General features: G+C 44.8%; 2 protein-coding genes across 10 annotated transcripts in view; one reads left to right on the top strand and one right to left on the bottom strand.

The window, feature by feature from the left end:
• The window catches only part of LOC134038951 (NACHT, LRR and PYD domains-containing protein 3-like), a 201,505-nt gene that overhangs the window by 122,782 nt on the left and 62,208 nt on the right, over positions 1-16,515 (bottom strand). The gene's annotated exons all lie outside the window — the stretch shown is intronic.
• LOC134038948 (NACHT, LRR and PYD domains-containing protein 12-like) overlaps positions 5,614-16,515 on the top strand; it is a 223,027-nt gene continuing 212,125 nt past the window's right edge. The window contains 2 exon segments of the mRNA XM_062484630.1: positions 5,614-5,784; positions 11,318-11,380. The gene's annotated coding sequence lies outside the window, so the exon portion shown is untranslated.

Here is a 16,515-nt window from a genome sequence, read left to right as displayed (position 1 = left end):
ACCAAGATCCCCCCCGATGTTCTGCCCTTGCGTATTTTAGTTAGTTTTAAAGAGGGCACTATGACTTCATCGTATCCTGGGGGACAGTGAGTGAGCAGATTATTTTGACACCATGTTTCTGTCAGCACAATTATATCAACATCTTTGAGAGTTCATAAATTCAGGGTTTCCACTCTTCAGCTCAAAGGTTGAGGAGTGAAGACCCTGTATATTCCAACAACTTACATGAAATGAACGCATTTGAAAACAATCAAAATGAACTTGGATAGTGAGACAAATTAAAACACCTACAACTTTTTCTCTATTAATAACACTGTATAATAAATGTATATGTATTTTATGGAGGTGTACTGTTTTGCAAATATTACCACTGTATGGGTTACTACTATTTCTATTACTACTACTACAAACAGTATAGTTCCATGTTGTTCTGTTTGTCAACTGGGAAGGTGTACAGTACAACTTAGCTGGATAGAAGCCTGGTGCACAGGGTGTGTAGCATCTCCCTGATGTCTCCCAGCTCAGAGGTAGCAGGGGAAGGGGCTGTGGCAGCAGCCTGGGCTACAGCTGCAGCATAGCTCCGCTGCTGTGGGTGTGGAGGGGGACAGGGGGCTGCAGCATAGCTCTGCTGCTGTGGGTGTGGAGGGGGACAAGGGGGCTGCTGCATAGCTCTGCTGCTGTGGGTGTGGAGGGGGACAGGGGGCTGCAGCATAGCTCCGCTGCTGTGGGTGTGGAGGGGGACAGGGGGCTGCAGCATAGCTCTGCTGCTGTGGGTGTAGAGGGGGACAAGGGGCTGCAGCATAGCTCCGCTGCTGTGGGTGTGGAGGGGGACAGGGGGCTGCAGCATAGCTCTGCTGCTGTGGGTGTGGAGGGGGACAGGGGGCTGCAGCATAGCTCTGCTGCTGTGGGTGTAGAGGGGGACAGGGGGCTGCAGCATAGCTCTGCTGCTGTGGGTGTGGAGGGGGACAAGGGGCTGCAGCATAGCTCTGCTGCTGTGGGTGTGGAGGGGGACAGGGGGCTGCAGCATAGCTCTGCTGCTGTGGGTGTGGAGGGGGACAGGGGGCTGCAGCATAGCTCTGCTGCTGTGGGTGTGGAGGGGGACAGGGGGCTGCAGCATAGCTCCGCTGCTGTGGGTGTAGAGGGGGACAGGGGGCTGCAGCATAGCTCTGCTGCTGTGGGTGTGGAGGGGGACAGGGGGCTGCAGCATAGCTCTGCTGCTGTGGGTGTGGAGGGGGACAGGGGGCTGCAGCATAGCTCTGCTGCTGTGGGTGTGGAGGGGGACAGGGGGCTGCAGCATAGCTCTGCTGCTGTGGGTGTGGAGGGGGACAGGGGGCTGCAGCATAGCTCTGCTGCTGTGGGTGTGGAGGGGGACAGGGGGCTGCTGCATAGCTCTGCTGCTGTGGGTGTAGAGGGGGACAAGGGGCTGCAGCATAGCTCTGCTGCTGTGGGTGTGGAGGGGGTTGGTGGGCAGACGTTGGGGAGGGGGAAGGTGGTCTCCTCTGGTTGTGCCTCACAGTGGTGAGGTGGTGGCTGTGTGGGGAGTGGGATGTCCAGGCTGGATTGTTGTGTCTCCTCGCAGCAGGGGGGATGATTCTAGGGTGGTGGTGGGTAGGAGGAGGGTGGTCTCTGAAGCTCCCAGTAGGGGAGAGCTTCAGATTGGGAAGCTCTCCCAATTTCAGATTCTCTCTCTCTCTCTCTCTCTCTCTCTCTCTCTCTCTCTCTCTCTCTCTCTCTCTCTCTCTCTCTCTCTCTCTCTCTCTCTCTCTCTCTCTCTCTACCTCCATCTCTCTCTTGTCCTCTTCTTTCTCTTCCTCCCTTCTATTTGTCTTTCTCTTCCTTTCTCTCCCCCCTTCACTCAATCCCTATCTCTTTCTTCCTCTCCCCACTCTTTCTCTCTCTCTTCCTCTCTTTGTCTGTTTCCTTTAGTCTCTCCACCCCTGCTGTAAGGGAGCCCTAGAGACAGTGTGACCCCCCTCAGTCTCACCATGTGTCCATCTCTGGGTTACAGTTTTTCTTGATTGCTTTGACCTGTTTAAAGAAACTGGGATCCACTCGGTTTTCATCATCACTGTCTCAGCAGAGCAGAGGACACCTCTTGCAAATGTGTGAACACTTTCTCATTGGATTGACACATTTTCCCCACCCTTTTGCAAAACAGTTAACACGGATGTCATTCAAGCAGTCCAAACTCCATACTACCTACATCAGTATGAACGCACTGAAGCACCTGTTTGACACTCCTTCACACAAATCTTCATTTAGCAATCAGTCTGCAGGGCTTACGTAAAAGGTGCAGCGTCTGTGTTGTTCTTTGCCAACATGGATGGAAGAGGTCTAATGCAGGTGAGATCTCACTCTCACCTGAAGAGGTAGAGGGGTCCGAGGAAGGGGAGTCCGAGTGCGAGGTGGAGGTATAGTTGGAAGGGCTCAGGTTTCTGATGACATTCGGGCAACTGTTATTGATCACATTATCAATCATGGCCTTTCACTTAGAGAGGCTGGACAAAGAGTCCAACCTGTTCTGAACGGAAGCACTGTCGCATCCATTGTCAGAACTTTTCGACAGGAAAACAGGTAATGTTGCTGTACAGTATATACAGAAATATCTTCAGTGACATACTTTATGTAATTGTTCCATCATTCTCATTACACGTATTCTTTATAGAATCCAGAGGCTGCCATTCTCTGGTGGTAGAGGGAGAATGTTTACGTAGTGCTGAGCAGTAGACAGCCATTGTGAACATGGCTGTGGCAAACAACCATAAGGCTGCGTGAAATCAGGACAGCAGTGATTGAAGATCAGGGCATGTTTAGGAACATCAACAACGTGAGTGTGTCCACCATTGACCGCATCCTAAGAAAGAAGCATATGGCAATGAAGCAGCTGTATACAGTTCCATTTCAAAGGAACTCTGACGTTGTGAAGGAGGCCAGATGCCAATATGTGGAGGTAAGGAAACATTACTACAGTATACTGCAATGCCTTGTCATATCATGCAGTTAGAGTCAACTGGAGTCACTTTTCATTGTAATTTTGCCTTTTTTTACTTAGAGAAAAATGGAGCTTGAAGCTGAGGGGGCACATGTCTTCATTTATGTTGATGAAGCCGGCTTCAATCTCTGCAAAGTGAGGCGACGTGGAAGGAACCTCATTGGGCACAGGGCCACTATAGCAGTTCTAGGACAGAGGGGCACCAACATAACCATGTGTGCTGCCATCTCCAATGATGGTGTCCTATGCAATATCCCCACTATTGGCCCATACAACACCGAGCGCCTCATAACATTCCTGAATGCACTTCATGACAGGCTGATCCCACCTGAGGAGAGAGGGCTGTTGAGGCCTGGCATGCCACTCTTCGTCATCGTCTGGGACAATGTGGGGGAATCAGGTGGCTGAGCGGTAAGGGAAGCGGGCTAGTAATCTGAAGGTTGCCAGTTCGATTCCCGGCCGTGCCAAATGACGTTGTGTCCTTGGGCAAGACACTTCACCCTACTTGCCTCGGGGGGAATGTCCCTGTACTTACTGTAAGTCGCTCTGGATAAGAGCGTCTGCTAAATGACTAAATGTAAATGTGGGGTTCCACCACTCTCGCCTTGTCAATGAGTGGTCTGCAGTACACCCTCGGACGATGATGCAGTTCCTTCTAGCATATAGCCCATTTTTGAATCCCATAGAGGAGTTCTTCAGTGCTTGGAGGTGGAAGGTTTATGATCACCGTCCCTATGAGCAGATGCCCTTGCCGAATGCAATGACTGCTGCTGCCCAAGAAATAGGTGCAGAGAAATGTCAAGGTTGGATAAGGCATGAAAGAAGATGTTTCCCTCGGTGCATCGCAAGAGAGGATATTGAATGTGATGTGGATGAGGCCCCATCTTCAAGACGGAAGAGACTGAGTATCAATAGTGGCTATTTCTTATACTCTACAGTAATACATATTTATACTTTACTCTAATAGATTTTATTTAGGTTTATTTAGTGTAATATTTACAGTATTTCAGTTTTCAGCCACAGTTTGAAAATAAGAATCAATGGAATCAATACAATTTGCATCAAAGCATTTCTGATTCTGGATCCAATTCTTTGCAAGAAGGCAAATTTGACAACAAATGTCACTGGCATGAAAGCTTCATACAGTAATGGGCTACAATGACAACCAACGGTGCACTGATTTGCACTGAGTGCTGTAGTTTATATTGTGTTATTCACTGTGTAATGGTTGATTGGAAGAGCTCATACACTTGTTTGCAAGTTGTGATGTTTGAAGGCAAAATTTGCTTTTGTTGCATATTTTAAATCTTTTGGCACGGTTAGAGCCCTTTGCAAACAAAATGTGACATTTTGACCATGAGTGCCACTGTTTCGGCCTCTGTGTTAACTGTTTTGAAAATGTGGAGTTTGAGTTGACTGCTGCATCAAAGCAATCAAGAAAAACTGTAACTTTGCCTCAAATGTTCTCAGACGGAACAACCTCTCTGGTACCTGTCATGAATATTAATCTATCAAGCATTGCACAGTCAGTCGGTGAACAAGTTTAAGAAAGCTTTATTGCTTGCGGCCGGCCCACAAGGAGACAAAAACATCACACGCCATTGTGCTACAAAGTTTGTCTGGTTCACAAGTCTTCAGGTAAGACCATTTATTGGTGAGAAGTCTCCTCCCCTGCATATCAGCTGTCAATATGATCGATCCCAGAGACAGAGTGCGCGTGCACGTGGAAACTTACAGAGTTCTCCGACCTTAGGCTTGACCATATGATTCACTCAACACAGATAAGGTTTATTGCACCTCTAGTATGATAATGGTCAACCTAGGTCAGTTTGTTTACGTAAGCCTAGTGTCATCTATAGGTCATGTGGGGAGAGGGCTCTCTACTGACAAAGGAATGCTAGCACCAGTATTTTCAGAATATAACCTTACATTCTAAATTTCTCCGACAGTTAGCGAAGGCATAGACATATATACATGTATTATATATCTATGGGCGAAGGGGCATGGAGGGGGGTTGGGCAGGGGGATGGAGCATTTGAAGTTAAGACCAGGTTTAGCGTCTGTTCTTTCTGTTACGTCTGGGTTTCACAAGAGACGGTCACTATTGTTTTGTGGCCTACCTTTCTTTTCTTTAGCGTGGGCTAGGGCCAAACAGCTGTTTGCCTTACTAGTAGCCTGTGTACCATGTGGTTAATAAACGTCAATTCGTCAGATTCATTGACTGTGTACTCTTTCTCTGTTTTCCTCTCTCTCTCTCCCCCTTCCTTGTCTCTCTCTTCCTCTGTCTTTCTCTCTCTCTGCAGAACCTAGTCCTCCATCTCCTCCCTATCTTGTTCTGTAGTACAGTTGTCTTCTATTCAGGTCCTACTTTGTTCAGGCAGCATCACACACTCTAGCCAGCCGACGTTAGCAGCTAACCCTACTTGTCCTCCTCCCCTCTCCTCCTCCATCCTCTCTTCCCCATCTCCTCCTCCCCCTTTCTCCCCTCTTGTTGGGGCATGCATGCACCCTTATAGAAGTAAGTTCCAGTAATGAGACTTCAAACAGGATCAACTGGTCCAACCAGAAGTGTGTGTGGGTGTATGTATGTGGGTGTGACACATTCAACTATGTACTGTATGTTCCATAACAGGAACAATAACAACAGCAGTAAGAGCAGTCTTTAATGTTGGGATCAGATGAGTACAAGGCAGCACTGCAGGTGATCAGACTGTCAGCATTACTGTCAGACACACACAGAACCAGATGGAGCACAGAGAGGAGGCTGATGGTGAAACCAGAGTTTTATAAAGGTCAGTAGAAGGTGTTTATTCATATGTTGGAGAGTGGAGATTTACTCAGTCAGTCCAGGATAGGTTATGATTAAGTAAATTAGCATCTCTATTCCTGGTCGGATGTCTTATCCTTTCAAATACTGGACTGTGTTTGTTTATCAGCATAGATCCTAGGCTACAATATAACATTATTTCATGTTTGTTAAACGTCTATTGTGTCTGTAAATGTTGTCATAGGCTATTGTGTGTTGGCAACAATGTCAGTCAGTGGTTAAGGAACTCCCACCTGTGCTGATCAACAGGAAGAGGATGTACTGTGTTATCATTTATCAGTGTCCAGAGGCCTGTTCCATAAAGTGGGTTTACCGAATAAGCCAGACTTATGTCAGTTAGTCTGACTCATTTCTAGTTCATTCGGTTCCATAAAGCTAGCTCAACGTAGTTCGAACTCGGTTACTATGGTAACTTATGCTTCGAAACTAGCCTGGTCCAGGGCAGGCTAATTGTCAGGCTTAGACCGTGTTGTTGCTTAACCAGACGTTCCTGTAACACTGACCCAATGGGAAAACGATGATTTACCACGGACATTCTCATTTTATTATTCTCATCAGTTCAATATGTAGGCTACATTTATAGAAAATCAACTTAAATAGCCTACATAGGCTACAACATTTAGCCTAATGCATTAAACAATGATGACCAATGATTTGATACGCACCATAGCCGTTAAATGTATGGCTATGGTAGTTTGTGATTTCAAATGTATAGGCATCAGGCATAGGCCTATATCTCAATCTAAATTATCAGAGTATAATTATCATAGCTATATAATTGTTAACAGGAGCCCACAATTGCAAAACAAACCTAAATCCATATGTTCATCCTCCATTTCCCCGACACAAAAACCATGTTAAAAAGTTAGGCTACTGGATAATGTATTGATTAATAGTAGGCTATTTATTTTAAACAATGTCAAAAAAGTCAATTTAGATGCGTTTAGATGGTGTCTGTTTTTTAATCAAAGAAGTAAAGGTCTAAAAAGCCAAGACCTACGTAGCCTATCGTTCACGTCAATCCTGGCGTGTCGTTTCATTTTGATGAAGCGGTGGATGAGGGAGCTGTCATAGTACAAGGCTTAAAGGGAACGTTCTTTCTGGAAGAAGTCACGTGGCCGTGTGCATTGCTTTTGCCGTGGTGGATTGTATGATCCATGTTTTACCTCTCGGGCTGCTTAAGAATAGGGTGCACGCGCAATTAGCTTGACTACTTAAATCTGACTTGAATTAGTAAGAGTGTGTCAGCTGAAATTGGCCTTTATGGAACCGCTTTAGCCCCGCTTGATTAATTAATATAATACAAGTCAGGTTTGGGACTTTAAGTCTAACTTTGTGGGGCGGCCTTTATGGAACAGGCCTCAGGGAGGAGACAGACTATGATATTATTTTAAAACCTCTGCCAGTCTGATGTACAATCCCCCCTAATCATTCCAGAATCATGACTTGTCACCCTGTCACATGATCATCACTGTTCTGTGTTCTGTACTGTAACTCTGGATGTTTGTCCTTCCTCACCTGCAGCCTACATCACCTGCCCTGCCAGAACCCTCCTCTCTCTGCCCTGTCTCTGATCACCTGCCCTGCCAGAACCCTCCTCTCTCTGCCCTGTCTCTGATCACCTGCCCTGCCAGAACCCTCCTCTCTCTGCCCTGTCTCTGATCACCTGCCCTGCCAGAACCCTCCTCTCTCTGCCCTGTCTCTGATCACCTGCCCTGCCAGAACTCTCCTCTCTCTGCCCTGTCTCTGATCACCTGCCCTGCCAGAACCCTCCTCTCTCTGCCCTGTCTCTGATCACCTGCCCTGCCAGAACCCTCCTCTCTCTGCCCTGTCTCTGATCACCTGCCCTGCCAGAACCCTCCTCTCTCTGCCCTGTCTCTGATCACCTGCCCTGCCAGAACCCTCCTCTCTCTGCCCTGTCTCTGATCAGGGTCTTTCTCATGCTCAGGATACTCTTGCACAGTGCAAATGAAACATTCACCAATGCACAGAGGAACACATGGAACAGGTTTACACTAGAGGGTGTATTGAATGAAGGTTTATGTCATCATAGGTTGTCATAGGCTATCCATCTCTTTGACCCACAATCAAAAGCTGTTAGCGCTAGCTCCTCAGCCTATAGAGGACCAAAGCACTCTAAATATGATATACAAATATAATATTCTTTAAACCCTTAATGACACATACAGTGTTGTTGTCAAATGTGTTCAGATTCACGTCGTATTTACCCATCATTCTTATAAGTCATGAGACCCACAACGTGGGTCAAGTGAAACTGCATTTCCTCATACATGACATGGTTTCTACAGAGCCCTGTAGCAGCACAGGACTGGAATGTAGAAATGGGTCAAACCAGATAGATTTGAATCAAACTAAACTCTACAGTGGGGATAGAGAGGGGGAAGGGTGCTGATTGACAGGAAAATGACATTTTCTTGAAGAATAATTGATAAATACAAAATGTCATTATGATTAATGTGACAATGAAAATATATCAATTTCTATATTTCATTTTGAGCACCTCCAGACAGTAGATTGAACTAGCTCCACTGTCAGCGTAGGGTTAAGTTTAGCTTAGAAACAGGTTTGTTGCTCCATTCTACTATAAAAACTAATTGTCCTCATTAGGGGTGTAACAATATATCGTGGAACAATATATTGCAATACAAAAATGTTACAATATGTATCGTAGAGTTATGGCAATATTTTTACAATATGACGTCCGTTTGATCCTATTGGTTGAGCTACCAGCACGCGACCTACTCTGCACCTGCGTCATGCGTGCATTCACTGCATTCACAGAAATCGGTTGAACTGAGTGAACTCAATTGTATGTACAACAAAAAAATTATTTACAAATGTTCAATGTTTTGGAAAAAATCTGTTAATTGAATGTATTTAATAAAAAATGGTGTTCAAAATATCGTGATACGTAATGTATCGTACACCCAGTATTGTGATACGTATCGAATCGTGAGCTGAGTGTATCGTTACACCCCTAGTCCTCATACATGAAAGGGTTTCAACAGTAGAAGTACAAGATTGGAATGTGTGGTCAGAGAGAGAGAGAGAGAGAGAGAGAGAGAGAGAGAGAGAGAGAGAGAGAGAGACAGAGACAGAGGGAGAGAGAGAGAGAGAGAGAGAGAGAGAGAGAGAGAGAGAGAGAGAGAGAGAGAGAGACAGACAGACAGACAGACAGACATGGTTAGAAAGGGGTGGTGGTCCCTATGTGCCCCCCTGCACTGTTCTGTCTGAAAGGAACAGAGAGAGAGAGAGAGAGAGAGAGAGAGAGAGAGAGAGAGAGAGAGAGAGAGAGAGAGAGAGAGAGAGAGAGAGAGAGAGAGAGAGAGAGAGAGAGAGAGAGAATGACCTGTCTGTATGGTTCAGTCAGGATCATGTCTTAGGAGGCCCAGGATGCTTGACTGATATAAATGACCTGAGTGACAAACCAGCACCTTGGGAAGTGGAGATTTGTTCAATGCAGGTTAATGAAGGAAAGCATGATGATATATCCCATTATGTTTATAACTCCTCTCCTATATACACAGACTGCATCTTGTAGACCTCTCCTATATACACAGACTGCATCTTGTAGACCTCTCCTATATACACAGACTGCATCATGTAGACCTCTCCTATATACACAGACTGCATCTTGTAGACCTCTCCTATATACACAGACTGCATCTTGTAGACCTCTCCTATATACACAGACTGCATCATGTAGACCTCTCCTATATACACAGACTGCATCTTGTAGACCTCTCCTATATACACATACTGCATCTTGTAGACCTCTCCTATATACACAGACTGCATCTTGTAGACCTCTCCTATATACACAGACTGCATCTTGTAGACTGCACCCCCCTCAGTCTCACCACGTGTCCCATCTCTGAGTTAACTTTGCCTCAAATGTTCTCAGACGAAACAACCTCTGTTACCTCAACCGGTCAGGTTAGCTCTGTCATCTGTTACAGGGAGGGACATGTTCTCAACAAGTGCATTTCCTCATTCCTGACATGGTTTCTACAGAACAGAGGCTGACAGACTGATATACATCAGACATGAGCAGGAATGATCAGTACAGTTGAGGAGTGACTGGCTGCTTCTAAGAAAGAAGAGATTCAAGTTTAAACATTTAGACAGTCCCACCAGTTACATTTAGACAATCCATCAGTTACAACCAGGGGCGGACTGGCCATCGGGGATACTGGGAGAATCCCCGGTGGGCCGACGGGGGTTGGGATGGTCCAAAATACCGGCCCACTGCCATCACCAACCCTCCCTCTGACATCACCAGCACCTCCAACTATTTTCCATAGGCTATTACACAGCTTGAACACGTATAAATTGCTCTAAGACCATAAGTAGTCTACAATCGCTGACTGACTGTTATACTCCTCCTCGCGATCTGTATTTAACACTCATGGTGCCTATTTTTTCGAATTTCTGAAGTGTCTTCTGAAATGTGTTCTTACGTACTTCGGAAGTTCAACGTAAGAAATGAAACATATATGATGCAATTTCTTTGTAATCATCCAAAACAATGTTAAGTGTATGGGTATTTTTCCAAGTAGGCCAATGACTGGTCAATACGTGCGATGCATTGAGTGGGCAACTCGCCATGTACTGAGTGGGCCGGTCTAACAGTAACTCCCGGGCCATTTTTTTCCCCCAGTTAGCCCCTGGTTACATTGGAGACTATTTTTGTAAAACATTTAATATTTCCACATGAAGTAAGTCTAAATTTTTAAGGTGAGTGTTGGGGTACGACCAAATGCAGGAGAGGTAGCCAGTTAGAGCGTCAAAACAAGGGTTTATTCTTGAACTTGGAAACAGACAAGATACTCACAGTGCAAGGGCAAGACCAACTCTGGACACACAATGGGAACCTAAATACACAGAACCAAACAAGACACAGGTTGACACGATAAGACTAAAGAGAACTGACACCACTCAACGAGACACAGGTGAAGACAATGACAGACACAGGGAAACACTAGGGCAGGGCAAAACCAAAAACAAGGGGGCACGGCCGTGGTCGTGACATAGATAAAACTAGTGCCACCTTCCAAGTTGGAGGCCTTCTCCTTCTGTATCTCTCTCTCTCTCTCTCTCTCTCTCTCTCTCTCTCTCTCTCTCTCTCTCTCTGTCTCTCTCTCTCTACCTCCCTCACTGTCTTGTCCTTTTCTTCCGCCCCTCCCTCCTATTTCTCTCTCTTCCGTTCTCTCTCCTCTTTCTGTCTTCCTCTCTCTCTGCCTCTCCCCCTCTGTCTCTCTCTCTCCTTCTCCTGTCTACCTCTGTCTTTCTCTCTCTCCCTCCTCCTCCATGTATGTAGTCTGGTTGTTTGTGTGTGTACGTGCATGTACAGGATGCAGGTGACGTCCTGTAATGAGACTCCAAACAGGATCAACTGGTCCAAACAGAAGTGTGTGTGGGTGTATGTATGTGGGTGTGACACATTCAACTATGTACTGTATGTTCATTACTGTCAGACACACACAGAACCAGATGGAGCACAGAGAGGAGGCTGATGGTGAAACCAGAGTTTTATAAAGGTCAGTAGAAGGTGTTGGAGAGTGAAGATTTACTGTCAGTCCAGGTCAGGTTATGATTAAGTAAATGAGCATCTCTATTCCTGGTCGGATGTCTTATCCTTTCAAATACTGGACATGTGTTTGTTTATCAGCATAGATCCTAGACTACAATATAATATTATTTCATGTTTGTTAAACGTCTATTGTGTCTGTAAATGTTATCATAAGCTATTGTGTGTTGGCAACAATGTCAGTCAGTGGTTAAGGACCTCCTACCTGTGCTGATCAACAGGAAGAGGATGTACTGTGTTATCAGTTATCAGTGTCCAGGGAGGAGACAGACTAGGATATTTGACAACAACACTGTATGTGTCATTAAGGGTTTAAAGAATATTATATTTGTATATCATATTTAGAGTGCTTTGGTCCTCAATAGGCTGAGGAGCTAGCGCTAACAGCTTTTGATTGTGGGTCAAAGAGATGGATAGCGTATGACAACCCATGATGACATAAACCTTCATTCAATACACCCTCTAGTGTAAACCTGTTCCATGTGTTCCTCTGTGCATTGATGAATGTTTCATTTGCCCTGTGCAAGAGTATCCTGAGCATGAGAAAGACCCTGGGAGCGTTTATATTTATTTTTGAGCAGACAGTAGATTGAACTAGCTAGCACTGTCAGCATAGGGTTAAGTTTAGCTCAGAAACAGGTTTTGTTGCAGAGGTCCTAACAGATAAGGTTTGGTTTATAGCACTGGCAGCGTAGGGTTAAGTTTAGCTTAGTGTGTTTTTGTTGCTCCATTCTACTTTTCTTTGTACACTGCTGAATGATTCATTGGTGTGATGTGTCATGAGTGGAATGATTATATTTATAAGGGACGGGTCATGTATTTTTCATGGGATCCATAACTGCTGGTGCTGCCTGGGCTAAACTACAGGTGTTTCCTCATTCATTACATAGTTTACACAGAACACGGAGGTTGGCAACACAGAAGATGTAATTTAGTTATCACTGTTACTAAGTTTACTGTCAGAGAGCAGAGAGTGTAGGAACAATAATGTTCTCTTATACCACAGAAGTGTCAGTTAAAACGACATTTTACCTGGACAGGCAAGAATGGAAAGAGAGAGTTGTTGATGTATGGTTGTCTGTTATTGTGCGTCTTGCTTTGGCAATACGGTTGAAATGACTGTCATGCTAATAAAGCTGAATTGAATTGAATTGAATTGAGAGCGAGCGAGAGGATAAAGAGAAATGGTTAGAAAAGGGTGGTGGTCCCTATGTGCCCCCCTGCACTGTTCTGTCTGAAAGGAACAGAGAGAGAGAGAGAATGACCTGTCTGTATGGTTCAGTCAGGATCATCAACAGAGAGAGAGAGAGAGAGAGAGAGAGAGAGAGAGAGAGAGAGAGAGAGAGAGAGAGAGAGAGAGAGAGAGAGAGAGAGAGAGAGAGAGAGAGAGAGAGAGAGAATGACCTGTCTGTATGGTTCAGTCAGGATCATGTCTTAGGAGGCCCAGGATGCTTGACTGATATAAATGACCTGAGTGACAAACCAGCACCTTGGGAAGTGGAGATTTGTTCAATGCAGGTTAATGAAGGAAAGCATGATGATATATCCCATTATGTTTATAACTCTCCTATATACACAGACTGCATCTTGTAGACCTCTCCTATATACACAGACTGCATCTTGTAGACCTCTCCTATATACACAGACTGCATCTTGTAGACCTCTCCTATATACACAGACTGCATCTTGTAGACTGCACCCCCTCAGTCTCACCAAGTGTCCATCTCTGGGTTAACTTTGCCTCAAATGTTCTCAGACTAAACCTCTGTTACCTCAACCGGTCTGGTGAGCTCTGTCATCTGTTACAGGGAGGGACATGTTCTCAACATGTGCATTTCCTCATTCCTGACATGGTTTCTACAGAACAGAGGCTGACAGACTGATAAGACATCAGACATGAGCAGGAGTGATGAGTACAGTTGAGGAGTAACTGGCTGGTTATCAGAAGAGATTCATATAATAAACATTTAGACAATCCATCAGTTACAAAAGAGACCATTTTTATAAAAACATTTAATATTTCTACATGAAGCAAGTCTAAATAAAACTAGTGTCATCTTCCAAGAGCACTGTATAAGCTGGAATGTAACAGATGGGCCATCTGAACCAGAGACACGAGAATCAGACTCAACAGTTTAGTCTGATTTACTTCCTGACTACCTCCACCTGTATCTCCCTCCAGCTCTCCTCCACCTGACTACCTCCACCTGTATCTCCCTCCAGCTCTCCTCCACCTGACTACCTCCACCTGTATCTCCCTCCAGCTCTCCTCCACCTGACTACCTCCACCTGTATCTCCCTCCAGCTCTCCTCCACCTGACTACCTCCACCTGTATCTCCCTCCAGCTCTCCTCCACCTGACTACCTCCACCTGTATCTCCCTCCAGCTCTCCTCCACCTGACTACCTCCACCTGTATCTCCCTCCAGCTCTCCTCCACCTGACTACCTCCACCTGTATCTCCCTCCAGCTCTCCTCCACCTGACTACCTCCACCTGTATCTCCCTCCAGCTCTCCTCCACCTGACTACCTCCACCTGTATCTCCCTCCAGCTCTCCTCCACCTGACTACCTCCACAGTGTCCTTCACCTGTTTCTCTACTGCTTGCTATGTATCTTCCAGCATGTTCTTTACCTCTCTGTCAGGATGTTCTGTAGCAGCACAGTGTACCTCTCCTGTTTCTCTACTAGAGTACCAGGATGTAAACAGAAGCCACAACCAAAGTACCCTTTAAACTGTGTGGTGTTTTTCTTGGCTCGTCTTGCCTTTACATCTACACAACCACATAGTCCAACAATCTTGCTGTTCACACATGTTCCAGTTTTTCTCTAAAACACCTTTGGATGCCAGTGTTTTGGCCAACAAAGAGTCAGAGAAAATGGACAGGAGTGTCTCTTGAGCACCAAACCAAAGACCCACAAGCACTCCCTTCTGAGATATGAGGGAGCTTGTTTAAATGCAGCTGTATCGGCCATATTGAACATCTGGAAGACATGTACACAGGGGAGCTGTCAGAACTGAAATGAAAAGACAAATTGTTTGGATCTGACAGAATTCCACCTGGTTTTGATACGTTTTGATATCTTTCACCATGATATATGTTCGAGGTGACATGTTCATTCTGTGGCCCTTGGTGTCTGTAGCTCATGCTGTTTTGAATGGGAGGATTCTAAAGCAGTGTCTGAATTTGAGGTGCAATTGGTATGTTGAAAAAAAAGCTTTTCAATGGGAGTGCTACAGATTTCACACTGCAATGTTTTGGTCTTTTATGACTTCTTGCTTGTATATTTGACAGTTTATGAGGTACAAGGTGTAGCCTACATCATTTACCTGCTCTACCTTGTTTATGAGGTACAAGGTGTAGCCTACATCATTTACCTGCTCTACCTTGTGTAGCGGGGTTTGCTCGTTTAAAGATAGAAATACTTAATTTATCATAAAGTCTGGGGCACCACCCTAATATTGGTTTAGGACATTAGGGAATCCTATGTTTAATATGTAATAATCAGTCTCATCTTTAGGAATGAATTCGTTCTAAGAGTAGAGCCAATCGCAACATCAGTGAACACGCACGTCAAAATATCTTTACAATGAATTTATTCAAGTAAGGTAAACAGATCTTATGAAAAGTTGGATTATGGGTTTGATATGAGAGATTGGTTTCAATGAACAGAATGAAATGGTCTAACTTAAAGAAAGGCAGAAATTGTACAGTCAGTGATTACATCCTTACAAATCATAAACAGAGCTCACGCCAATGCCATGTCGAGGAGGAAAGAGCGTTGAGAGGAAATTATTGAAACAAAAAGAGGCACTTGAAGTGGCTTACAATGGCCGTAGCAATTGAAGCTTTGTGACTAGGGGTCTAGATGAGGGAAAAGTTGTCGGCTTTCCAATCTTTTTAAATCAAACTAGTTTCAATAAACTCATTTAGGTTATGGTTACAATTGACTGCCAAAGACGTATACAAATAACAAATAAAGGTACAAGGTAATTATAGTACATACTTTACACAATTATAGTTACTAAGTAGCTTCTTGAAGTCAACGTAACTAAACCACATTGATGAACTGCATCTAATAATGTAACTTTAGTTTGGCAACCACTGTTATTTTAAAACACAGCTGCGGGAATAGTCAATGCTTTTTTCGACAAGCTATATCGTGGCGGCATAATAGGTTACGTGTAGAAACTGCATTGTTTAGTTGCTTCTAAACAAAAGTCCTTCAGGACTAATCACTACTGTCTGTTTCCTTGAACTAGACATGTGCACCAACGTATTAGTTGGTTGGTTAATTCACTTAACCAAATAGCTACACTATTAAAATAGAGGCTATAATAAAGGCTCTTATGCGACTTTCCGTGAAGAGCTGGCCGAGGCAGATTACAACGTAAATGTCGGGGCAGCGGTGTTTCTGAGCACGCGCGTACCTCCGGTCAAACCTAGCCGCTTCCTTTGAGCTAGCTGGTCCCACACACACACTCGTGGTGGCGGTAGGTTACGTGTACAGAACTGCGTTGTTTAGTTGCTTCTAAACAAAAGTCCTTCAGGACTAAGCACTACTGTCTGTTTCCCTGAACTAGACATGTGCACCAACGTATTAGTTGGTTGGTTAATTCACTTAACCAAATAGCTACACTATTAAAATAGAGGCTATAATAAAGGCTCTTATGCTACTTTCCGTGAAGAGCTGGCCGAGGCAGATTACAACGTAAATGTCGGGGAAGCGGTGTTTCTGAGCACGCGCGTACCTCCGGTCAAACCTAGCTGCTTCCTTTGAGCTAGCTGGTCCCACACACACACTAGCAGCTATTTCACGAAAAACAATTGAATACGCACACAGCCACTGTAGCCTAGGCACAGTAGTATTAAATACATGGTGCTACATACAGTTAGAGCTCGCTCTATTTTAACAGTTCGTTTCACAAAAGTTACGATTGCTCATTTCAATCTATCTTAGCCTCACACGGGGCGCCATTATGTAGCGGGGTTTGCTCGTTTAAAGATAGAAATACTTAATTTATCATAAAGTCTGGGGCACCACCCTAATATTGGTTTAGGACATTAGGGAATCCTATGTTTAAT

This window comes from Osmerus eperlanus, chromosome 18 (genome assembly GCF_963692335.1).
Source record: "Osmerus eperlanus chromosome 18, fOsmEpe2.1, whole genome shotgun sequence".
Taxonomy (NCBI): Eukaryota; Metazoa; Chordata; class Actinopteri; order Osmeriformes; family Osmeridae; genus Osmerus; species Osmerus eperlanus.
The sequence above is the reverse complement of the archived record's forward strand: the minus strand, read 5'-3'. Positions and strand labels throughout refer to the sequence as shown.